Below are 27289 nucleotides of genomic sequence, written 5' to 3' on the forward strand. Positions count from 1 at the left end.
GCACGAGGACCCTAGGTCGGGAGTAGCGATACCCTTGGATATAGGTTTACATGCACAGACAGGCACACCGGTGCAAAAAAAGGCAGATGGTGGCTCTGCTTTGAAAATAGTACTTCTGGGCATATGAGAAACTGTCCTCGAGGTGATACAGGGTTGAAGGAGGCCAGGTTTGAGAAGGAGAGCTGTGGTATCAAAGAGCAGCTGGAGGTCCTGTTGACCTCTGGCTCTCCATGCTCAGACACCGATGAGACATGTCACCCAGGGAGTAGTTTCTATGAACTTCTTTCCTCACTGGGCAAGGGATAGTATCAATAAGACAACTTCACAGAGTGGGTGTGAGAATTCGGTAAGACAATGTATATAAGTGGCACACCACTGAAATTTAATCATTGTGACTTAATTAGGGTGAATGATTGGAGTGGTGTGGTACCAACAGCTGCCCAACTTCTGGAAGCAGTATTCAGTATGCGTGTGTTAAGAACATGTGTCAACCTGAGTTCAAATCCCAGCCCTGCCCTGTGTTAGCTATGGGGACTCAGTTTCCTCACTGGTAAAAATGGGGAGAGAGCCTATTCTTTGGGCTACAATAAAGATGGCAAAGATAATATGTGTGAAGTGCTCAGCGCAGAATTTGGTGCATGAAACACAATAAATCTAGCCATTTATATCATTCATTCTCTCAGTAGAGGAAGTTACACAACTGAAAATCTCTACATCAAAACTTGTACACAGAAGGGTGGGTGGAGGGATAAATTCAGGCATTGGGATTAACATATAAAGTGAAGTCATTCAGTTGTGTCCGACTCTGCGGCCCCATGGACTGTAGCCTACCAGGCTCCTCTGTCCATGGGATTTTCCAGGCAAGAATACTGGAGGGGGTTGCCATTTCCTTCTCCAGGGGATCTTCCCGACCCAGGGATTGAACCTGGGTCTCCTGCATTGCAGGCAGATGCTTTACCCTCTAAGCCACCAGAGAAGACCCGAGCCCATATATGTTAAGACCCACCAGGGATTAACATATATACACTACTATATAAAATAGGTAACCAACAAGGACCTACTGTGTAGCACAGGGAGCTAAACTCAGCTGTTTGTAGTACTGAGGGAAAAGAATCTGAAAATGACTATATATATACATGTAACTGAATTGCTGTGCTCTAACACCTGAAACTAACATGGTATTATAAATCAACTGTACTTCAATTTTTAAAAGTTAAAATAAATCATAAAAGTAGTTACTCTGTCTAAATATAAAGAAACTTGTATGCAAATGTTCCAAGCAGCATTATTCATAATAGCCAAAAAGTGGGGACACTCATCCATCAACTCATGAGTAGACGAACAGAGATGCAGTATATCGTTACAATGGAGTATTATTACAAAAAATAAAAAAGAATAAAGTGCTGATGTATGCCACACCGTGGATGAACCCTGAAAACATGCTCGGTGAAAGAAACCAGACACAAAAGACCACCTGTTAAAAGACACCCTTTATGTGAAATGTCCAGAACGGGTGAACCCACAGAGACAGAACGTAGATTAGTTGTTGCCCAGCTGTGGCGGCGGCGGTGGGGAGGTTAGGGGGAAGGAGAGTGACTGCTAACGCATACAGTGTTTTTTATTCTGGGGCGGGGGGGCATGTGACAAAAATGTCCTAAAGTTGATCACGGAGATGGCTGCACAACTCTGTGAATATACTGAAAGCAGCTGAATTGTATACTTTAAATGGGTGAGTTGTGTGCTATATGAATTATATCTCAATATAAAGCTGTTACAAGAATAAAATAAGAAAGATCACACTTATCTCGCTGAGGTTGAAGCCTCAGAAGAGCAACACGGAGAATCAAGCCAAATAGATTTCGCTGAAGTGAGGCCCCGGAATCCCTGTGGCTGGTGTGAGCAGAGATCAGGTTCTGTGCTGTTTTTTTCTGTATAAAACTCCCCTGTTTCCCTCTTCTGACCCATTTTCCACACCAAAACCAGGACACAGAATATGACAAAGCAATTTTTTTCCTGATTTGTGGATTTATTTATAGGCATAGCCTTATTGAGCGATACAAATTAGACTTCGTTTACAATGGTTGGTAATACATGGGGCGACAGAGGGGCACCCCTAGACCTAGGCAAGGAACTTCTGTAAGTCAAGTGGCAAAGTCCATGCACACCTGAGAGAGTGGCCAGAGGACCTTAAATGTACGACTGATGAGCCCAGGGACACCTAAAATTCCTAGCCAGGTTGCCTTAGGGAAGCAAAACCAGAATGAGGTTATTATTTATGAAGAAACCTGGACAATTACACTGCGCTGTCCCAGGAAGAAGACTTTGGGAGTGGAAGGGAAGTGGGGCAGCCCAGAGCAGTGGTTCTCAAGTGGTGTTCTTTGGAGGGCCTCTGGGTTCCTTCAAGAAGGGGTTCATGGAAGTCTCTAGCCTCACATCAGCTGCAATTAATACAACCTCCACATCTGTCAGTTTTAGATATTGGAGTTCCACAAAAAACGTGATGTGGGGAAAAAAGGTTTCACTGTTAAAAATATCATAGAAACCATTAGCCCAGACCTAGTGCATAGAAAAGAGACACTTAAAAAATGTCAGGAATCGGCAATGGCATTTCCTGGGAAAGAGGCATGAGTCATGGGAAAGAGGCATGGGTCCATGGCATGAATCTAACGTTAACAGGGACACATCCAGTGACCACTTTAGGGTAAGTCCTGGTGGACACAGTCTCACTTACTGTATCTGGGAATTCCATGAGAGTGTGTTTTCTGTGTTGTCCTCATTTGGAGATGAAAAAAAAACCCAAAACAGATCACAGAAGGCAAGCGACCTTCCTTCATTCACAGGGCTGGTGAGTATAGAGGAGGGAGGGGATCCCAGGTGGGTCTCATATGGACCCTGTGCCCTTAACCATAGGGCACGTTCCTTCTAACAAAACTTGTCTTCCTGGGGATTTGCTGCTGAGAAGCAGTGGTCTAGGCAGGTGTGTCTTGGCTCACACAGCTATAAGAAAACACCATCGAGTGGGTGGTATTTATTTCTCATTTATTTCTGGAGGCTGGGGAGGAGACCAGCGTACCAGCATGACAGTGTGGAGTGGGGTCCTGCTTCCTGCTTTGCAGAGGGCTGTCTTCTCCTGATGTCCTCACATGGCAGAGAGAGGGAGATCAGCTCTCTGGGTACTCTGAATAGGGCACTGATCCCATCACGGGGGCCCCACCTTCATGACCTCACTGAAACCTAATCACCTCCCAAAGCAGGGAGGGATAAATTAGAAGTTTGGGATTACCAGATACAAATGACTGTCTGTAAAACAGATAAATAAAGGGCTTCCCAGGTGGTGCTACTGGTAAAGAACCTGCCTGACAATGCAGGAGACATAAGGCAGATGGGTTCAATCCTTGGATTGGGAGGATCCCCTGGGGGAGGACATGGCACCCTGCTCCAGTATCCTTGCCTACAGAATTCCATAGACAGAGGAGCCTGGCAGGCTGAAGTCCCTAGGGACTCAAAGAATCAGACACTACTGAAGTGACTTAGCACGCACCTAGCAAGGAACTATATTCAATATCTTATAATAAACTGTAGTGGAAAAGAATCTGAAAATGAATATACGTGAGTGTGCGCGTGCTTTGGCCAAAACTTCATGTGGGCTTTCCATAAGATGTTATGAAAAAGCCAGAATGAATCTTTTTGGCCAACCCAATATATATAACTGAATCACTTTGCTGTACACTAGAAATTAATACAATAGTGTAAATCAACTATACTTCAATTTACAAAAAAGATGTGTGCTATGGACTGAAATATGGTCCCCCCCGCCATTCATTTCTTAAAGCCTTAATCCTCAATGTGATTGCATTTAGAGACATTAGAAACTGTTTCCCCATCTATTTGCCATGAAGTGATGGGACCAGATGCCATGATCTTCGTTTTCTGAATGTTGAGCTTTAAGCCAACTTTTTCACTCTCCTCTTTCACTTTCATCAAGAGGCTTTTTAGTTCCTCTTCACTTTCTGCCATAAGGGTGGTGTCATCTGCATATCTGAGGTTATTGATATTTCTCCCGGCAATCTTGATTCCAGCTTGTGCTTCTTCCAGCCTCTAGAACTTGAGAAATAAATGCCTGTTGTTGAAGCCACCCAGTCTATACTGTTTTATTATGGCAGCCCAACCTAACGTAGACAGGACACCGGCCAGCCACGTGACACAACACAGTGAACTCACACAGGGTCACAGGACACACTTTGAGACAGAAGGATCACGGCCGGGGAGGGGAAGAGGGCGTATGGAAATTGGACACTGAGGGGCACATGAGAGCCCCTTGGCAGGAGGCACTCAGGACCTATCCTCAGAGGTACCTGGCAGGTTCTCACCAGCTCACTAAGATCCACAACCCAGCCCTCTCTTCCCAACTCCCATGCCTTCCTGGGCACAAGTTTTCATTAGGTTTTAGACAATGATTAATTTCTGACTGGGAACAACCTCAACTGGGTGGTTGGCTGGCATCAAGTATTATTGGGAGTAGAAGATTAAGATGACAAGAACCAGATTCCCAGGCTGCGGGCAGCAAGACGAGGTACATGCTCAGGCCTCCTTGGAACGTCAGAGGAACACGTCTGCAGCAGGCATTACCGAGTGGCACACTTGCTGTCCACCTGTCGCCTGCGGGGCCTGGGGGTGAAGGAGAGCAGCTGGTTCGGGACTGAACTGGTAGCTGCTGCTCCTGACCTTCATCCCCAGGCCTTGCTGTGCAGCTGGGCCAGGAGGCTGAGTCCCCAGCCGCCACCCAAGGAGGAGCCCCATCATTTGGTATATCCTCCATCCCTGGGGACTGCTCTGCAGGGGTGGAGGGGGCGGTCTGGCTCTGAAGCAAAGGCCAAGATGATTGGGGAGACCCAATCAGGAATCAGGGTCTGCCCCCTTTCCAGCCATGTTGTTGTTTAGTCGCCAAGTCATGTCTGACTCTTTGCAATCTCATGGACTGTAGCCCGCCAGGCTCATCTGTCCATGGGATTTCCCAGGCAAGTATGCTGGAATAGGTTGCCATTTTTTTCTCCAAGGGATCTTCCTGACCCAGGAATCGAACCCATGTTTCCTGCATTGGCAGGCAGACTCCTTATCACTGAGCCACCAGGGAAGCCCTTTCCAGCCATGGGGACTGTGTAATGACTCTTCAAACCCACATGGACTGAACATGACTCCTTCCTGCCCAGGGAGCCATGACCCATCACATTTCCACCAGCCTTTCTCCCCACGACCAAGAGCTTTACCCTCTGCTAGCATCTCTGAGTTCTAAGGAAAGGGTGGCCTCCTGGCCCTGCCCACCTGCGCCCAAGTGCCCCGCCATGTTCTGGGCCCATGCCTACATCCACTCTGGAGAGGATGCCTGCCCCAGGGGGCTGGCAGGCCGGGGCTGCCCCCTGTATGCTTTCCTACTCACCCCAGTGGGTGTGGCCACGACCACCGAGGGGAGGGTGCGTGATCTCTGACCCTCTTGAAGCCCTTAAACCTCCCCATTGTCTGAAGGGTTGGTCCCAATCCAGTCTCTAGGATGGCATCGAATCCTCCACACCTTTCTACCTGCAGCACCCCTCCCACTCCCACGGTGACAGTGCCTCTGTGCTAGGACCTGGGCTGGCCTGTTATGGTCCTTCCTCCAAGCCTTTGCTGACCACAGGTGGTCCAGTGGTTAAGACTCCTCACTTCCAATACACTGATCCCTGGTTATGGAACCAAAGGCCCACATGCCATGCAGCGCAGCCAAGAAATAAATAACAGGGCGCCCCTGGTGGCTTGGTAGTAAAGAATCTGTCTGCCAGTACAGGAGACACGGGTTCGATTCCTGGTCCAGGAGGATCCCATTTGCCAAGGAGCAGCTAAGCCTGTGCGCCACAGCTATTGAGTCTGTGCTCTAGAGCCGGTGCTTTGCAACAAGAGAAGCCACCGCGATGAGAAGCCCGTGCACTGCAACAAGAGAAAAGCCCGCACAGCAATGAAGACAGCACAGCCAAAAATAAACAAATAAATAAAAGTATTTTTTAAAAAGAAACAAATAATAAACTAATTTTTTTAAGAGAAAAATGAGTCTCCCCTGACTCCCCAGCCCGCTGCTCTCCTTGGATTTCCACGCACTACCTTGGAGGGGTATTTATCTTTCCATTTCTATCTGTGAGCTTCCTCATCAAGCTTGTGCCTTAAAAGCCCAGAACTAAAAACAGAAAAGCCCAGAGCTATTCTTCCTTCTTTTGAAACTCCCCAGATTCCCCATCCCACATCGATCCCCTCTTCTTAGAACTCCCACAGAAAATTCTCTGTACCTTTCCTCAGAGAGTAACCACTTCTGGCTTTCTATTATTTATCATGCCTATTTGTCCATCTTTTCTCCTCCAGACGGTTGGCTCCCTGAGGTGAAGGCCACGCTTGATTCATCTCTGCAACTGTGCAATTCCAGACTCACACATGCATGGAGTCTTTAATGAATGGTACTGAGTGAATAAATAATGCAAGGCCACTGATTTTCATGCCCTACAGCCAGGAGCAGACATTGGGCTGGGAGCAGTAGGCATTAGACAAGGTATGGACTGGACACAGCTCCTATGCCCGGGCTTCCAGGACGGAGGACCCGTGCAGAGCCCTCCTCCCTGCGACTAGGGCTCTCCTGCTCTCTGCTCACCTGTGTTCATCAGAGCAGGGCTTGTCCTCCCTCTACAACTTCTCAGCAGCCCACAAGTGACTCCTTAGATTGAAAAATCAGACTCTTTAATCCCTTGGTTCTTCCTGATCGTCTGGTGAAGAATTCAAAAAGCTTTGATACTCTACCTCTTTGAGGTGGGAATAAAGAGATTTTACTAGAGAGTCTTTATAGGCAGTATCTATAACACGACTACATCTATTAGAGCCGTGTAGCAGCAAGAAGAGGAGGCCTTGTGAGCCTCCAGGGAACCAGCTGACTTTGCACCAGAGCCAAGCCCCGGGCTGCTTTTCCCTCAGGGGCCCCGGCCCACCTCCGCCATCACTCATCGGGTACATCTCACTCCCCGTGTCCTCCCAGCACCCTTTGTTTCGCCCTCATTGGTCTCAGTCATCCCTCTGGCTGGTGGCAATTGCACCACTGTGCAGGCTGCTCCCACCACAAGCTCACACCCTACCCCTCACCTGGGGGGCAACATGGCACCATAGCCCTTGTCCTCTCACACTACAGGGTATCTGTTTCTCGGATGGCACTACAGATGGGGCAGAAACAATAGAACTTGATTGTTCCCCCAGTTCTGGAAGCTAGAAGTTCAAGATCAAGGAAGGCATCAGCAGGTTTGGTTTCATTTTGAGGCCTCTCTCCTTGGCTTGCAGACGGTCGTCTTCTCCTTACATATTCACTTGGTCTTTTCACTGCGTGAGTCTGGAGTCTGTGTCTTAATCTCTACTTAAAAGGGCATCAGTCATGTTGGCTTGGGCCCCACCCATAGGACCTCACTTTTGAAGATTCCCTGGAGAAGGGAATGGCAATCCAATCTAATATTCTTGCCTGGATAATCCCTTGGACAGAGGAGCCTCTCGGGCTACAGTCCATGGGGTCACAAAGAGTTGGACAAGACTGAGAAACTAACACCTCTTTAAGGACCCTATGTCCAAATACAGTCACACCCTGAAGTACTGAGTGTTGGGGTGTTAACATAAGGATTTGAGGGGGGTATACAATTCAGGCCAGAGCATGGACCTTCACATATAGCCGCTGCCTATTCTCAACTCCTCACTTCCAGCCTGCTGGCTCGCTAAGCCGAGGCCTCCCTCGGTGAACCCCTCAGTCTTGTGCCCCCACCTCTTTCCCTAGGGCTCAGATGTCGGGAGTCGTGCTAGGAGACCCCCCACCTGCCCACCTCTCTGTCTCACCACGCTTCCCTGCTCTTCTTTATCTTTCAGTGTCTTTCCCAGATCCCCTCATTCCTCTCCACTAAAACATGGCCAGGGGACTTCTCTGGTGGTCTGGTGGTTAAGACTCTGTGCTCCCAAGGAAGGGGGCCTGATTCAATCTCTGGCCAGGAAACTAGATCCCACATGCCACAACTAAAGATCCTCCGTGCCACAACTAAGACCCAGTGCGGCCAAATAAATAAATATATTTACTAATCAATTAATTAAATAAAACATGGTCAGAGCCCTCCCTTCCCATCCAGACCCCCCTGACTACACTGACCTAGCTGGTCACCTCACCCTCCTTTCACTCCATCTTCAACTTCAGCCAGGCTTCTCCAGTGATTACTCAAAGTTTGCTATTCATTCCACATTTTTCTTGACCCCTCATACTCTCCCTTCTGTCCCCACCACCCCATTCAAACTGTACCCACAAAGCAAATAACCCTCAAGAGCCATTTCTGCAAAATTGGTGGGCACAGTTGATTCCTGGTCTAGTTAAGTCCTGAGTAGCATGACTCTTTGTATCTGCCACGTGCTGTTCAAAGAGCATCATGTGTAAAGAGCATCGCGTGTATCACCTCACTTAATCCTCAAACAACTCTACGACTTATTGTCCCATTTTATAGATGAGAACACTGAGAAAGGGGATGTTGAGCAATTTGCCCAAGATTGTGCATGTATGCATGCTAAGCCACTTCAGTCGTGTCTGACTCTGAGACCCTATGGACTGTAGCCCACTAGGCTCCTCTGTCCATGGGAATCTCCAGGCAAGAATACTCCAGTGGCTTGCCATTTCCTCCTCCTCACCCAGCTCCTTACAACAGACTTAATACAGTCCATGAGCTGCTAGACTGGATCATCAGGCCGCCTCCTCTGCATCTGAGGGTCCTGAGGGTTCTTTTTGGCCTGAGCCCCTCAGCTTCCATGGCTTCTAGAACACAAAGTCCCTGGGTCGAAATTTCCTCCCACTTCCCTGCCCATTCTCTCAAGGTACACATCTCTTGCCTGCCCTTAAAATACCAGGGAACCCCAGGGATCTACAGAGCCCTCTTCTCGCCTCACTCCCATGGGCTTCCTATATGATTCCACTTATAGGCTCCCCCACAGGGATGCTTGACTTATGTCCACTTGCCCAATGATCCCAGATGTCTGACATCTCAGACTTGGTAAGACCCACACTAAAAGCCCCCCCCCGCCCCCGCCCGGGGATTCTTGCTGCTACATTCCTGAGCTCAGTTAACGGTGGCACCAGCTACCCAGGCATCAGGCCTTCTCCCCAATCCCTCAACTCCCAGTTGCTTTTGAATGTCCCTCCTCAGTATCTCTCGAATCACTGTTTTTCTCTCTGGTCTCAGCTCTGCTGTTCTAGTTCAGTTCTTTGATTTCAATGATATCACTGCAACCTTTTAACTCTCACCTTTTATTTTTAATGTTTTAATTTTATTTTTTATTAAAGTATAATTGTTTTACAATGTTGTGCCTCCAGAGTTTTAACCACCACCCAGCACTCCTCAATCACTCCCACACAGCTGTCAGTGATCCTTTTAAGGTGCAAACCCCAGCTTTTAGCTTCCAATCTCCAAACAAATGAATTACTTGATATGGCAGACAAGAGCAGGCTCTAGCTCTCCAGTCTTATACTGTGCTTCTCTGTTCATCCATCTCTACCTTTTAGAAACATTGAACCATCTGACTCACAGCACCATCTGGTACACACACACAAACACAGGTGTACACACAGGCACACACACAGGTACACACACAGGCACACACACATGCACACACAGGTACACACAGGCACACACACATGCACACACAGAGCTGCTCCATGCCCCCATACTTTTGCTCAGTCTCCTCTGCCTCCTGCCTCCTCACCTTTGCTCACTCACCACTCTTACTCAGAATGAACCCTCAGCTCAGACCTCCCCTCCTTCTGGAAGCCTTCTCTGAACACAAAAGTTTATTAAGTGTTCCAACTATGTACGTTTATAGAATCCCATGGATCTTATACTCTAATTAACAGTTTAGACTATAACTTTCACTTCATTCATTTTTTTTCTGTAGCCAGTGCCTGATAACACTTTTAAATGTTTGAGTAAAATTTGTTTTGGCTTTTGAGGAGCTAGAGTCGCAAAAGAGTCAGGCACGACTTAGCGACTAAACAACAACAACGACAACAATGCCTGCTTCTACTCTTCCATAAAAATTACTATTCTGAAAAGTACCTATGTGGACAACATATTTTAACAAAGATGCAGTGAAAAAATGGTCTTTTCAACAAATGGGGCTGGAACAAATGGATATGCATGAGTTTAAAAAAAACAACTTCAAACCATGTCTTATATATGGAATAAACCCTCTCTCATACTATGTACAAAAATTAACACAAAATAGTGAAAGCTATATAGTCAAAGCTATGATTTTTCTAGTAGTCATGTATGAATGTAGAGTTGCACCATAAAGAAGGCTGAGTGCCAAAGAACTGATGCTTTCAAACTATGGTGTTGGAGAAGACTCTTGAGAGTCCCTTGGACTGCAAGGAGATCAAACCAGTCAATCCTAAAGGGACTCAACCCTGAATATTCATTGGAAGGACTGATGCTGAAGCTGAAGCTCCAATACTTTCGTCAGCTGATGAAAAGAGCCAACTCATTGGAAAAGACCCTGATGCTGGGAAAGATTGAAAGCAGGAGGAGAAGGGGACGACAGAGGATGAGATGGTTGGATAGCATCACCAACTAACTCAATGGCCATCAGTTTGAGCAAACTCTGGGACATGGTGAAGGACAGGGAAGCCTGGCATGTTGCAATTCATGGGGTCACAGTCGGACATGACTGAGTTACTGAACAACGACAAACAGAAAAATAAATCACAGACTTAGAATTATAAAACTTCTAGAAGAAAATCTTTGTAGTCTTGAATTAGAAAAACATTTTTTACATGTGACACTAGAAGCAAAACCAACAAATTAAAAATGGAAAACTGAACTTTATGAAAATTTAAAATGTCTGCTCCTCAAAAGACACTGTTAGTAGAACAAAAAGATAAGCCACAGACTGGGAGAAAATATTATATGCAAAGCATATACCTGATAAAAGACTTGTATCTAGAATATAAAAAGAACTCTCAAAACTCAATAAGAAACCAAACAACCCAATTTTTAAAGATGAGCAAAAGATCCCTTTCCAACAGACATTCCAACAAAGAGGTTACATAGGTGGCAAATAACCTGTGAAACATAAAAACATCACTAATCACTGGGGAAATACAAAGTACAACCGTAAGTAGATATTGTTAGAAACCCATTAGCATAGCTAAAACTTAAAAGCTCAACTGAACCAACTTGGTGAAGAGAAACTGAACCTCGAAGATGCTACTGATGAGGCTAGAAATGGGGTGTGAAAGTGAAAGTGTCAGTTGCTCAGTCATGTCTGACTCTGCAACCCCTTGGACTACAGCTTGCCAGGCTCCTCTGTCCATGGAATTCTCCAGGCAAGAATACTGGAGTGTGTAGCCATTCCTTTCTACAGGGGATCTTCCTGACTCAGGGCTTGAACCCAGATCCCCTGCATTGCAGGTGGATAATTTACTGTTTGAACCACCAGGGAAGCCCATGCTGCTGCTGCTGCTGCTAAGTCGCTTCAGTCGTGTCCGACTCTGTGTGACCCCATAGAGGGCAGCCCACCAGGCTCCCCTGTCCCTGGGATTCTCCAGGCAAGGACAGTGGAGTGGGTTGCCATTTCCTTCTCCAATGCATGAAAGTGAAAAGTGAAAGTGAAGTCGCTCAGTCATGTCCGACTCCTAGGGACCCCATGGACTGCAGCCCACCAGGCTCCTCCGTCCATGGGATTTTCCAGGCAAGAGTACTGGAGTGGGGTGCCATTGCCTTCTCCGAGAAGATTGTTAGTGTCTTCATTTGTGGGGATCCTTCAGAGGGTTGTTTGGACCTTTCAGAACTTCAGTCCCTCAGTGACAGTGGCTCTAACTTGAGTTCCACTCAGCAGCACATTTGTAAAGCGACAGAAATCAACCACAAAGAGGTATATGTATAAGTGATTCACTTTGCTGTACACCTGAAACTAATACAATATTATAAATCAACTGTACTCCAATAAAGTCAAGTATATACATGCAGTTTATTGTCTATAAATTGTGCCTCAATTTTTAAAATATGCTTTTATGAGGAAAATACTACTATTCCTCTGGTTCCCCTCTAACTTCTCCTTCCCCTCCTCTCCACCTCAGCAAATGAAACATCTTACACTTGGTGGTCTACACCTGCTGCCTCCAATTTCTCTGCATCTTCTCCATCCTGAGCTGCCACCATCTCTAGATTCACCCTCAGAAATCATCAAGGTTCTCCTTCCTTGGTTTTCAGAGTTTTGTAGCTCTCTGAGGTACCTGTGACTGGACCGTTTTCCCTGGCATCATCTTTCAACATCTGTGATATGACACCATTTTGATTTACATTCTGATCTCCTTCCTGCATGCTCAGTCACATCCAACTCTTTGTGACCCCATGGACTGTTAGCTGGCCAGGTTCCTCTGTCCACGGGATTCTCCAGGAAAGAATACTGGAATGAGTTGCCATGCCCTTCTCTGGGATCTTCCTGACCCAGGGATCAAACCCACATCTCTTATGTCTACTGCATTGGCAGGTGGGTTCTTTACCACTAGCATCACCTGGGGAGCCTAAAAGCAAATGACCACCACACAATACGGTACATGATTGACAAAATCATATTACATTCCAGCCGTAAAGCACCCACAGGTGCTCACTGTGCTGGAGACTCACAGACAACGAAGACCAGGGGTCCCTGGCTCTCAAACATTTGGCCTGTCTTGGGGACTGGTGGCGGTACGGAGAGAAAGAGACCTTTACTGTATAATGAAGTCAGTGGTCCCGTAGAGAGAATCACAGATTTCTAAGGAAGTACAGACAAGGGAAAACTAAACACTTCTAGGTGATGGAGGGAAGTTTTAGGGAAAGCCCCCTATGTTTACGGAACACACATATGGTGAGACCTACTACCTACCAGCCCTGGCCGCTCACAGGAAAGGCAACTGTGAAGGAGGACATGCGTGTCCCTGGAGAGGCCAGGCAACAAAGAGTGTTCCAGAGTGGGGAGCCCCCAAAGGCACAAGGAAGGTTGGGGTGACTGGTTCAGCTGGTGTCAGGGGCCCAAGCCCCTGAAAGGGGAGGCTGGACAAGACAATAGGAGTCTGAGCAGGAAAGACCTTGTGTGTCACGACAGGGAACTGAGACAAAACAATAAGAGGACTTTCCATAGACCATGACGTCATGACATTAGCATTTTCGAGTAATCACTCTCACAGCACAGTAGATACACCAGACAGAGAGCTGAAAAGCAGCTGAGAAGATCAGCTTGAGGGTGACTTTAGTAGCTCAACAAAGAGAAATGAGGTGGGTACTGAGGGACAGGATGATGAGGATCAGAGATGGGGCAGGACGTAAGTGGTTAAGACTTTCTGCTTCCAATGCAGGAGGCATGGGTTCCACTCCTGGTAGGGGAGCTAAGATCCCACATGCCACACAGTGCAGCCAAAAATGAGAGAGAGAGAGAGAGAGAGATGGGGCAGATTCAAGTGAGATTCAGGAGGTGGAATCAAGAGGGGTGGCCGAGAGGAGGGCTGGGAGGAGATGAAAAGATCTCTGGCTTCATCTGTCATTTCAATGGTGACATTACTGACTTGGATGAAGAAAAGGGGAGAGGGCGGTTTTTGTTTGTTTGTTTCTAGAGAAGGTATAGAGAGTGTAGGGTCATATTCATTATGTTTGGGGTATGATGTTGAGCAGCAAAGTTGCTGGAGACCCAGACCTGGAAGACCTCAGGGTTAGGATGGTGATGACAATTTGGATCTGGAATAGGGTGGAGAGTAAGGAGCGGGGAGGGACAAGGCTAAGACCCTAAGGACTCAATATCTGGGGAGAGCATGAACTGCTGCAAGAGGCGGAGTCAGAGTGGTTAGAGTGGATAGAAGTCAAGTAGAATAAGCACTGAGAATTTTCCATGAGATCTGGCAATCAGGAGGTTGCTGGGGACATTTGCAAGAGCGGTTCCTATGGAGAGGTGGGGACACCATTCAGGCGGCCGCAGGTGGATGAGTAGTTGAGATGTGCCTGGAGTCAAGCATCTTGTCTTCCAGAAATGGAGGGCGATCCAGGCAAGAAGTGGAGTGAATCACACTGCCCAAGGGAGGGTCTTTAATTCATTTACAGGAGAGGGGCTCAGATGAAGGAGCCTATGGGAAGGGAGAAACTGACAATGTCAGAAGAAAGGGGCTGTCTCCAGGCCAAGACAGGAGCACACGGCACCATCGTGATGCTCAAATATGGTCATAAACCACGGAAACTCACAGTTATCACAACCACACGTTCCAGAAAGGAGGCATGGAAGACACAGGCAGCAGGAATGGTGGAGGGGTAGGGGGGCAGCTAGTCTGTCCTCTAGCGTCAAAGCTACAGGCACAACTTGAAACATTGGCTGAAGAAAATAAACAAACAGTTCAAGTGGCCCAAACCGCATAATTCAAACTTGACTGCAAACTAGCTTTTAAAATGCACAGGCCTGCCTGCCTATTGCGTTTTCTCTCTCTTACTGAAATTCTGTCAGTTCGCCTACCTTATTACATGTGTACATATGCCCTTCCTTCAAGAGTCACTAATAAAGATCAGCTCTCCTGTTTCCAGTGCTACAAAAGGAAACCAGTTACACAAAGTACTGGGCTGCATAAAATGGTCTGGTAAGAATGCAGTGCACGGATGGACCTAGAGACTGTTGTACTGAGTGAAGTAAGTCAGACGCAGAGACAAATAGATAACATTGCTTATGTGTGGAATCTAAAATGAACTTATCTACGAAACAGAAGTAGAGTCACAGATGTAGAAAACAAACATGGTTTCCAGGGGGTGAGAGGAGGGATAAATTGGAAGATTGGGATTGACATATACACACTACTACATATAAAATAGGTAGCTAATAAGGACCTAGTGGGTAGCACAGGGAACTCTACTCAATACTTTCTACAACTCAATACTGAATATGGGAAAAGAATCTAAAAAGAATGAATATATATATATATATATATATATATATATATATAACTGAATCACTTTGTTGTAACCTGAAACTAATATGACATAGTAGGTCAACTATACTCCTGTAAAAATTAAAAAATAAATTAAAAAAAAAGAATAAGAAAGAGGCCACTTTCTGAAGCAAGTCCTGTAAAAATGCTGGTAGGCAAGAGCCTGGGGCACAGGTTATAGGCTCACCTAGGCTGGGAGCGGGACAGCAAGCTGCATTTTCAGGCCCCCTTGTTATTACAGCCCAGCCTGCTTTCTAACTCAGTGACACCCAACAGAAATATAATGCAAGCCACATGTGAAACTTCAGATTTTCTAGTTCAGTTCAGTTCAGTTCAGTCGCTCAGTCGTGTCCGACTCTGCAACCCCATGAACCGCAGCACGCCAGGCCTCCCTGTCTATCACCAACTCCCAGAGTTCACTCAAACTCACGTCCATCAAGTCAGTGATGCCATCCAGCCATTTTATCCTCTGTCGTCCCCTTCTCCTCCTGCCCCCAATCCCTCCCAGCATCAGAGTCTTTTCCAATGAGTCAACTCCTCACATGAGGTGGCCAAAGTACTGGAGTTTCAGCTTTAGCATCATTCCTTCCAAAGAAATCCCAGGGATGATCTCCTTCAGAATGGACTGGTTGGATCTCCTTGCAGTCCAAGGGACTCTCAAGAGTCTTCTCCAACACCACAGTTCAAATGCATCAGTTCTTCAGCACTCAGCTTTCTTCACAGTCCAACTCTCACATCCATACATGACTACAGGAAAAACCATAGCTTTGACTAGACAGACCTTTGGTGGCAAAGCAATGTCTCTGCTTTTGAATATGCTATCTAGGTTGATCATAACTTTTCTTCCAAGGAGTAAGTGTCTTTTAATTTCATGGCTGCAGTCACCATCTGCAATGATTTTGGAGCCCAAAAAAATAAAGTCTGACACTGTTTCCCCATCTATTTGCCATGAAGTGATGGTACCAGATCCCATGATCTTCGTTTTCTGAATGTTGAGCTTTAAGCCAACATTTTCACTCTCCTCTTTCACCTTCATCAAGAGGCTTTTTAGTTCCTCTTCACTTTCTGCCATAAGGGTGGTGTCATCTGCATATCTGAGGTGATTGATATTTCTCCCGCCAATCTTGATTCTAGCTTATGCTTCTTCCAGCCCAGCGTTTCTCATGATGTACTCTGCATCTAAGTTAAATAAGCAGGGTGACAATATACAGCCTTGACGTACTCCTTTTCCTATTTGGAACCAGTCTGTTGTTCCATGTCCAGTTCTAACTGTTGCTTCCTGAACTGCATACAAATTTCTCAAGAGGCAGGTCAGATTTTCTAGTAACCACATTGAAAAACTAGAAACAGGTGAAATCAGGACATTAATTTAAATTATATATTGCATTTAATCAAAATTTCCAAATACTACTGTTTCAACGTACCATAAACATAAAAATCACTGAGATGTTTGGACTCTTGTTTTCATACTTAAGTTTCAAAATCTGGGGTGTAATTTTTAATATATATTTATTTGGCAGTGCCAGGTCTTAGTTGCAAAATGCGAACTGTTAAGTTTGGCACGTGGAATCTAATTCCCTGATCAGGGATTGAACCTGAGCCCCCTGCATTGGAAGTGTGGAGTCTTAGCCACTGGGCTACCAGGGAAGTCCCCAGAGTGTACTTTTTCTAAGTATTTAAATTACATTAGATTTTGAATTCTGGATATAACTGTCCATTTGCCAATAGTAATACTTTAAAGTGAAAAACCCCAAAACACAAAAAATAATAATTTTTTTTAAATTTCAGAAAGTTTCCTTGTATATTAACATTTGATACTCCCTTCATTTCACTAAGACAAAGAAGCTCCCCCCATCCAGTGTGTATTTAATACTTACAGCTCATCTCAATTTAAACTAGCCACATTGCAAGTGCTCCACGGCAAGGGCAACCATACCGGACACCAGTCCACGTAATATAGATTTGGGGGGCAGGGCATTGAGAGAGACTGAGCTTTGGCTTCTAGTTCCTCTGAAAAGAGGCAAGATCATCACTTTCTGAGCAAGACTGACAAAGATAGGGTGGGTAGTTTCAGGTGAAGGCGTGGAATAGGTGCTCTGAGATATAAATATATTCCTATTTGGGACTAGTTGAAATGAAGACTGTTGGTGTATTTCTGCAAGTGACCTCAGGGTGGGTAGATGTCAGAACTACCAAGAGTAGGAGTAATTAGGTGGGTTGGCAGGATGAGGGGGCAAACAAATTGAAGGCTCTTACAGGAGCATTGATGAGGGTGATGGGGCATGGTCTTCCCACTCGGCGGGAAAGCCAAAGTTGTCCAAATGGTTGGGCCCAGAAGGACTGAAGAATACTTAGGGTATGTGGATGTGTGAACATATGGAAGAGGGTTGGCAGTGGGAGCAAGATGGTAAGAGCTAGAGGCAAAGGATGCTGTTTTCAGATTGTGAGATTTTGAAATGTAAGGTTTTAGAGGCACAAGAGGACTAGGAGTTGTCACAATCCAGAGTGTAGTTTAGACAGTGACATGGAGAAGGAGAACGTCATTGAAAGGAGGACATTCAGAGTCCCCAAAGTAGTGCAATGGCTTCCCCAGTGGCTCAGCAGTCAAGAATCCACCTGCCAATGACTCATTTGTCAATGACTCATTTATCATTTATCTGGCCTTTGACACAAACCAGGTGCTCAAAAAAAATTCTATGCTAAGTTTCAGGAAAGAACAAATGAAGTGAAATCAAATTATTTTTAAATATTTGAAGAGTTGGGGGAAAAAAGAGAGAGAGAGAGAGAAAGCTGATTGTTCTGGGCTGCTTAATGGGGCAGGATTAGGAGGCAGGTGCCTGGAAGCTTCTGGAATGTGTCCCTGGGGAGGCAGTGAATTTCCCAGCCCAGGATGTGCTCAAACAAACTGTGGAAAATTCTTAAAGAGATGGGAATATCAGACCACCTTACCTGCCTCCTAAGAAATCTGTATGCAGGTCAAGAAGCAACAGTTAGAACTGGACATGGAACAATGGACTGGTTCCTAATTGGGAAAGGAGTAGGTCGAGGCTGTATATTGTCACCCTGCTTATTTAACTTATATGCAGAGTACATCATGCGAAATGCTGGGTTGGATGAAGCACAAGCTGGAATCAAGATTGCCAGGAGAAATATCAATAACCTCAGATACACAGATGACACCACCATTACGGCAGAAAGAGAAGAGGAACTAAAGAACCTCTTGATGAAAGTGAAAGAGGAGAGTGAAAAAGCTGGCTTAAAACTCAACATTCAAAAAACTAAGATCATGCTATCCGGTCCCATCACTTCATGGCAGATAGATGGGGAAACAATGAAAACAGTGACAGACTTTATTTTCTTGGGCTCCAAAATCACTGCAGATGGTGGCTGTAGGCATGAAATGAAAAGACACTTGCTCCTTGGAAGAAAAGCTATGACCAAATTAGACAGCATATTAAAAAGCAGAGACATTACTTTGTCAACAAAGTCTGTCTAGTCAAAGCTATGGTTTTTCCAGTGGTCACGTAGGGATGTGAGAGTTGGAACATAAAGAAAGCAGAACGCCAAAGAATTGATGCTTTTGAACTGTGGTGTTGGAGAAGACTCGTGAAAGTCCCTTGGACTGCAAGGAGATCAAGCCAGTACATCCTAAAGGAAATCAGTCCTGAATATTCATTGAAAGGACTGATGCTGAAGCTGAAGCTCCAGTACTTTGGTCAGCTGATGAGAAGAGCCGAGTTATTGGAAAAGACACTGATGCTGGGAAAGATTGTGGGCAGGAGGAGAAGGGGACGGCAGAGAAGGAGATGGTTAAATGGCATCACTGACTTGATGGACAGGGGTTTGAGCAAGCTCCAGGAGTTGGTGATGGACAGGGAAGCCTGGTGTACTGCAGTCCACGGGATTGCAAAGAGTCAGAAACAGCTGTGTGACTGACGTGAACTGAGAGGCTGTATGGTTATTTCCCTTAGGGATGCTATGGAGAAAATTCTTGCATTTGGGTTGGAAGATTAGACCAGATGCCTCAACGGTCTCCTCCAGCTTGTTCTGGGCCATTCTGCAGAGCGGAAGGACCAGGGACCATGAAAACAGCTAGACCCGGACTCAGGTCTTAAGTCTGGAACTAATTAGCTGAATGGATGGGGGCTTCCTAAGTGGCTCAGTGGTAGAGAATCTGCCTGCCAATGCAGGAGACACAGGAGATGTGGGTTTGATGCCTGGTCCAGGAAGATTCCCTGGAGAAGGAAATGGCAACTCACTCCAGTATTCTTGCCTGGGGAATACCGTGAATGGAGGAGCCTGGACAGCTACAGTCCATGGGGTCACAAGGGTCAGACACGACTTAGTCACTAAACAACAACAAAGGCAACGGCACTCGAGAGCAGGATCCACGGACCCTGAGGATGACCAGGGCGGGAGCCAAGGGTTGGAGGAGAGAAAGGCTGTGAGTCCGGAGGAAAGCCACAGATGAGACAGGCAGGTACAAGGTGAGTGGAGGCTTGTCCTGGGGAACAATGGTGGAGGGTGTTTGTGGGTTGCACTGGGGAGCAGGGATTACAGCGATCTCTCTTCAGAGATGGTTGGAAGGGATGTGCTGCATCTGACAGGTTTAGGTTCTGGCAAGTGGAGGGGGCCGTGTGATGGGCTAGACATTTCCGCAGAACTGTGGCTCCATGTCAAGCTGACCAGGGTGTGGAGGGAGTTCAGGAGTGGGAGTGAGCAGGGGTGGGGAGCTCGCACAGAGCAGCGAGAGGACCCATCCCTCCTTGGATGGGTTTGGGGGTTTGTGCACAGGGCTGCAGAGGATGCGTCCTGGTGCTGTGGGACTGCCCTTGGGGCTGGACATCCTGTCTCATCTTTCTTGGTCTCCTCCACCCCACTCAATACAGATCCAGGGAAACATTAGGCATGTGCCTTCCAAACTTGTTAAAAGAGTCACTCCTAATATATGTTAGTTGTAGCATTTTCCAAACATCACCTTCTGGTCCCTCTCTTAATCCTTCATACTCCCAGTCAACAAAAGGAGATGACCTCCAGGGAAAAAATGACTGAATACAGTTCACAGCATAACCAGAAATCACATCTACATTGTGCTGTGTGCTTAGTCGCTCAGTTGTGTCCAACTCAGAAGTAGCCTGCCAGGCTCCTCCGTCCATGGGATCCTCCAGGCAAGAATACTGGAGTGGGTTGCCATGCCCTCCTCCAGGGGATGTTCCCAACCTGGGGACTGAACCCAAGTCTCCCGCACTGCAGGTGGATTCTTTACCATCTGAGCTAGCAGGGAGGCCCAATACTACTGGAGTCGGTAGTCTATCCCTTCTCCAGGGGATCTTCCCGACCCCGGAATTGAACTGGGGTCTCCTGCACTGCAGGTGGATACTCTACCAGCTTTACTACCAGGGAAGCCCGCCTTGTTAATACGGCCTCTATAAGGCCTCCACACACCCCATGGATATTCCCAGTTATCCCCAAGCTCTTCTTTTCTCTCCCTGGATCTTGCCACCTCCTTCTAGGCTTCCTTTGGGAAGGACGGTCCCCTGTGTTCTCCTCATCACAGGTCTATGGCAGTCCCCTGGCAGTTCTGGCTGGACCAGACACACGATGGGGGTAGGGCAGTGTCCTGCACAGCCACACTCAATGTTCTCTGCGCACACAATCAGGTAGGGAGAGAGAAAGAATGGACTGGAGTTGCCCATTTGTCTTTTGTAACAGCTGCCAGTGACAGTCTCCTGGCCGAGTTATGAGATGGAGTGGAATGGAGGCAGAGGGATGGGGAGTGATGGGGGATGCTGGGAATCTTAACAACCCTAGCACGTACCAGGACACCAGGCGAGGTCTGCTTTAACTCCAGAGGAGAGATTGAGGCCAGGCCAGCCTCCCGGTGTGGGGTATTCAATTTGATGAGCCCTTACTGAATTCCTCTCTTGAGGCTAGCGCTAGTGGGGTAGATGCATTTGAGAACCCAAGACCCGGAGGCACGAAGCAGCCTTGGACCCTGCTCTCAGAGACTCATTGATTAGCTGGGGAGACGGTGGTGAGGGTCAGGAAGGACAGACAGCACAAGCGACAGGCTGGGCCGACTCTGCAAAGTGAGCTCAGCTGGGCAGCCGGCGGGTGCCATCCCGAGTCTCCACTTCTCCATGCCATCTGTGACCCACCTGTCAATCTCCATCATATGACGTCACCACTGCTCCATGCTCCTTCCTTAATGCTAGGGAGGGAGACCTTAAGCCATAATCCCACTGAGGGGTTCTTATCTCCACATTTTACCCAAAGCTGTGATAAATGAGGTCACGCCCACCCAAGTCCACAATGCAGGACCTTGTCACCTCCAATCAGAAATGGCAATTACAACGGGAGCTACAAGTCTGACCCATTTGGTTGATGCTAATCCCTCTTCCACCCAAGAAACAGGGTAGAAGAGATAAGGTGAGAGATAAGGACAGATTAGAACTGCTTTGAGTTCTTTGCAAGAAAGTGGCTAGAAAACTCCAAAGGGCCATTACTTTGATTGTTTCTACCTTGGAGTTATCAGTCTTTTTTCCCAGGAGACCAAAGCACAAGTAATAGATCTGCTTGTCCATCATCATCACCAGCTGGGAAAGAGTCAGAACAGGACAGAGAAGTTTATCCAGGAGGACACGGGGTCAGAGCATCTAAGCGAGGGCCCCACATGGGAGAGGCGCTCTGTTGAACATTTGTTCACCATTTAATTGAAAAACATTCAGACAATCTCTATTGTGCTCTTTTCCTAAGGTGAAAGGAGGAAATTCACACCAACAAAATGTGTCAAAATTCCAGCTCACATTGTAATGACCATTTCTGACTGGCGAGGACAGTCACCGCTCTATACGCACTGGGACGGCCGAGTTCTAGAGTCTACACCCAGAATGTAGGTGAGAACTCTGCTTTGCTGTCTCCTCGGCCTCTCTGAGGCCAGCACGTCCCTGTCACCCTACCTCCCTCATAATCTGCTCAAGTCTCAACATTCTTTGTGGCATTTCACCAAGACAAATATCTCTCGGGTCTCTCCTCCCTCAAAAACCCATATCAGGCCCCATATTTCTCCTGGAGACCAACTCACTTGTTAGCTGGTGTCCCTGGGAAATCATGTGTGCTGGGCTTTGTGGAGGGACAGTGAGGACTTGATCCCCTGGAGGAGGGCATGGCAACCGACTCCAGTATTCTCACCTGGAGAATCCCCATGGACAGAGGAGCCTGGTGGGCTACAGTCCATGGGGTCGCAAAGAGCTGGACACGTCCGAGCTCTTTGATAGGGTACGTAGCACATAGTGAGGAGTTGGGGTGGCCCCTTTGGGAAAGATAAATGGCCCTGGCCACCAGAAGCCCAGAAGACCTATCCAGGACAGGGAGGGGAGCTCTCCAGGGTAAGGAGCATCTGCCCAAGTTCTACACCAGAATCCAATAGACGAGGTCTAGCTCTTCTGGGTAATAGGACACTGGCTGAGTTCCCTAATGAGCTGTCATTGGCTGAAAGAGATGCTTTAGTGGCTGCTGTCAGAATACTTAAAATGCGCAGAGGGACAAGGGAAAAGACACAGCACTAACCTGCAGGAGATAAAAAGCAGTCCCATCCCGATGCCATATGCCACAGAAGTAAAAAGCTAGTAAATTTAATTTAGTATAGACCAAGCAATTACCCACTTTAAAAATTAAGGACTGAGACTGTAAACCCAGTAAACTTCAAATCTTTATAATGAGCAGTTTAATGAGAGCAAGCAGAAGGAGAAAGGAAGGAGGAAGAGGCAAGAAGAAAGAGGAAGGAGGAAGCAGAGAAGAAAGAGGAGGAAGGGAAGGAAGGGAGAGGAAAGAGAGACACAGGAGACAGTGAACAACAGGAGGAAAGAGGAATAGAGACGTGCTCTTCTCCAGAGAAATTTTCCCTTCTTGTGGGAAAGATTTAAAGTCCCAATTGTACACACAGACAGGGACAAAATCTTACCCTGCGGAACAGAAGATATTCACTTCTGTTTTTTTTCTCTCCATTCCCACAACCGCCACCGTAGTTTCCAACAGGGTTTCTCAACCTCAGCACTGCTGACACTCGAGCTGGATAATTCTTCGCTGGAAGGGGTGAGCCTGGGCATTGCACGAAGTTTTGCAGCATCCCTGGCCTCTGGCCACTAAGTGCCAGGAACCCTCTGCTCTAGCTGTGACAACCCAACATACCTCCAGATATTGCCAAGAGTCCCATGGTGGGAAAGAGGGAAACCGCTCCCCCAAGGTGAGAATCACGAGTTTAGAGCGTCGTCACATCACAAGTCCACTCTGGTCCCTGAGAATTCTCTCTTCTTTCTGAGTTTTGCTGCTCCACCACCGTCTACTTAAAGCCACGAGACGAATTCTCACAGAGCCCCACTTTGAGGGGATCACTCCACTATTCAGAAGCACTTAAAAGCATCCCAGTGTCTACTGAGTGCAAAAATAATACCGGACACCTACCATGGGTCAGGTTTTGTTCTGAGCACTGGAAATAGACTGGTAAACAAGACAGAGACTCAGACTCGAGGATCTTATGTTCTGGTCGGGGAAGGCAGACAAAGATTGTGTAAAGAAAGAAATACAGGGTAATTTCAGATAGCAACAAGTGCTGTGAAAAATAGGATCTCAGGAGAGTATGAGGGGAAAAGGTCAGGGAAAGTAAATCTGTAAAGAGGCATCATCTGAGCAGACACCGAAATGATGAGGAGGAAGAAGCCACTGGGGAGAGAGAAAAAGATTCCAAGTTGAAGGAACGAGAAATAGCTTGGCAGGAATTGATGCACAGTGGTTGGAGTATAGTGAACGCAGAGAAGCAGGGAGGATAAAGAGGGGGACAGAGGCGGCTTATTGCCTCCTGGGTCATGATGAGAAGTTTCATTTTATTCCAATTGCAATGGGAAGTCACCAGACAGTTATAAACAGAGCCCAATTCCCTAACTTAACTCTAAGGCTTCATAATCTAACCTGTAACCCACTCTACCCTCCTTAAACTGCTCCTACTCCTTATATAAAGCAAAGAGTGTATCCATCTCCCCCGAAGCATGTTACAACACTCTGCCTGGTCCTGTTCCCAGAGTTTCTGACTCAGTACAGGTCTGGGGGGGTGGGCTTCCCAGGTGGTACTAGTGGCAAAGCACCCACCTGCCAGTGCAGGAGACAGAAGGGATGTGGGTTCAATCCCTGGATCGGGAAGATCCCCTGGAAGACAGCATGGCAACCCACTCTAGTATTCTTGCCTGGAGAATCCCATGGACAGAGGAGCCTGGTGGGCTACAGTCCATGGAGCTGCAGAGTTGGACATGACTGAAATGACTTAGCATGAACACACAGGTCTGGGGAGATGCCCAAGAATTTTCACTTCTAACAAATTACTAGGAGCTGCTGACACTGCTAATCCAGGGACCACACTTTGAGAAGCATTCTCTGAACACACCTGACTGCTTCTAAGATGTCCTGAACCATGCCATTTTCATGCAGAGATAACCACACTTTATCCCTCCTCTGCAACTGCTGTGTATCAAAATCTCAGCCATTCTTCAAGGTCTGACTCAAAAACAGAGTCTCACACATACTTTCAAGGATCACCCCAGGCAAATGCACTCCCTCTGTCCATCCATCATTCGGACACCATCTATAAAGGATCCACAGCACACATACTGGTGTGAGAGCCCTGATTTCCCTCTAAACCATGACTTCTTCCAGAGCAGCATTCTCATCTTAATAAACCAATTTAGAATCCCCCTCTCCTTTCTGTTTTGAATGAGGTGAGCTATAATTAAATCAATTACTTATAAAATCACTAACACTGTGTCTTCTTTTTTTACCTTGCATTCATTTGGATGACTACTATGAAAAACAAAAACAAACCCCCCCAAAAAACAAAAAATAACAAATAACAGGTGTTGGCAAGGATGTAGAGAAACTGAAACCCTTGCGTACTGCTGGAGGGAATGTAAAATGGTGCAGCTGCTATGGAAAACAGTATGGTGGCTCCTCAAAAAGTTAAAAATAGAGTTACCATATGATCCAGCAATTCCACGCCTGGGTATATATCCAGGAGAATTGAAAGCAGGGTCTCAAGGAGGTATTTGTATATCCATGGTCATAGCAGTGTTATTCACAATTGCTAAAACATGGCAGAAACCCAAGCGTCAATCAACAGATGAATGGATAGATAAAAAGTGATATATTGGTATAGACATTACTCCTTTGTATATACAAATATTGTCCCCCCTTAAAAAGGAATGAAATTCTAAGAGATGTTACAACATGGATGAACCATAAGGAAATTATGCTAAGTGAGAGAAGCCAGAAACAAAAAGATAAGTACTGTATGACTCCATTTATATGAGATATCTAAAGTATCCAAACTTATAAAGACAGAAAGTATAAAGGTGTCTGTCAGAGGCTGGGGGTTGCCAGAAATGGGCAGTTAATATTCAGTGGGTATAGAGTTCCAGTTCTGCAACATGAGAAAAGTTCTGGAGATAGATGGTGGTAACAGTTGCAAAACACTGTGAATGTACTTCATATCACACACTCTACACTTACAAATGATTAATATGGTAAATTTTATGTTCTATACATCTCACCACAATTAAAAATAATTTTTAATGCAAAAATTGTGTCTTCTATTATCCGCCACTCACTTTACATGGACCATAGCCCGCCAGGCTCCTCTGTCCATGAGATTCTCCAGGAAAGAATACTGGAGAGGGTTGCCATGCCCTCCTCCAGGGAATCTTCCTGAGCCAGGGATTGAACCATAGACTCTTAGGTCTCCTGCACTGGCAGGCAGGTTCTCTACCACTAGCGCCACCTGGGAAGCCCTTATAGTTTGCAAAGCACTTACACACATCTTATCTCATTTGCACTTTTTAATAATCTAGGATGCTTTTGAACCATGCTATTGGAGAAGACTCTTGAGAGTCTTGGACTGCAAGGAGATCAAACCAGTCAATCCTAAAGAAAATCAATCCTGAATATACATTGGAAGGACTGATGTTGAAGTTGCTATGCTTTGGCCACCTGATGTGAAGAGACGACTCATCAGAAAAGACCTGATGCTGGAAAAGATTGAAGGCAGGAGGAGAAGGGGATGACAGAGGATGAGATGGTTGGATGGCATCACTGACTCAACGGACATGAGTTTGAGCAAACTCCGGGAGATGGTGAAGGACAGGGAACCCTGGCATGCTGCAGTCCATGGGGTCGCAAAGAGTCAGCCATGACTGAGCGGCTGAACAACAAAGGGGGATAAGAGTAAAATGTTCGCATTCCCACTTTATAGATGAGTATTCAGAAGCCCAGAAAGATTAAACCAACTCAAGGACACACAGCTGAATGTGTTGAGGGATTAAAACTAAAAATGAGATCCTTTACTACTAATATTCTGTTCAGTATATTCCAATGGTTTTCCTAGAATGTTCTGTGTAATAAATCACCCCTTTATGGGGGGGGGGGAGTGCAGTGCTGCATGGCTTTCAGGATCTTAACAAGGAACTCTAACCACTGGACCACCAGAAAATTTCTTAAATCACCTCTTAAGTGCTAAGTGATGAATACATACTAGCTGTTTGGTTGAGAGAAACGAAAGAAAGCACAGAGGGAGGAAGGGAGAGAAGGAGTTATTTTATTTGAGGAAGATACCTCTCTCACGACTTAGGGAAAGAGGGGAAACCAGTATTTGCTGGATGCTTCTGTGTCCCTGGCAGTTTGTTTGTTTGGTTTTTTTTTTTTTTTTTGGTGTATATATATATATATATATTTTTTTTTTCTCTTGACTTTTACACACCATAATCCGATATGTGGGTAATATTTTTATTATTTTTTCAAAATGATTATTATCATTATTATTTTACTTTACAGATGATGATAAAGAAATCTAAGTGCTTAAACCACCTGACCACTTTCACTTCTACTCTGAATCCAGGCCCCAGCTCCCACTACTGGAAACACAGCCACCTCCAGTTCTAGAATGATCTGGTTAACAGCACATTCTTGCCCTTGACTAACAGTCAACGGGTTACTTATCCAACTTACTTTCTTCTTCCTCCACCACCCTAACCAGGGCATTTGCAATTTAAAAAGACACTTCCTTGAAATGCTCCCTCTCCACGGGCCCACTGCATAGCCCACTCTGCTTGGGCTCTCAGGGTGAGGAGAGACCAGGCCTGTGGACTTTCTTCTTCACTCTCCCTTCCTCCTGGCTCACACAGGACTGAGTACCATCTCCTGCGAGAGAGATTGGTTCCTCCTCCTTATCAC

The 27289-nt window shown here is 46.3% G+C and overlaps 1 protein-coding gene across 1 annotated transcript in view; it reads right to left on the reverse strand.

The window, feature by feature from the left end:
- The window catches only part of GRIK4 (glutamate ionotropic receptor kainate type subunit 4), a 502860-nt gene that overhangs the window by 192086 nt on the left and 283485 nt on the right, over positions 1–27289 (reverse strand).

Source organism: Bos indicus x Bos taurus, chromosome 15 (assembly GCF_003369695.1).
Source record: "Bos indicus x Bos taurus breed Angus x Brahman F1 hybrid chromosome 15, Bos_hybrid_MaternalHap_v2.0, whole genome shotgun sequence".
Lineage (NCBI taxonomy): Eukaryota > Metazoa > Chordata > Mammalia > Artiodactyla > Bovidae > Bos > Bos indicus x Bos taurus.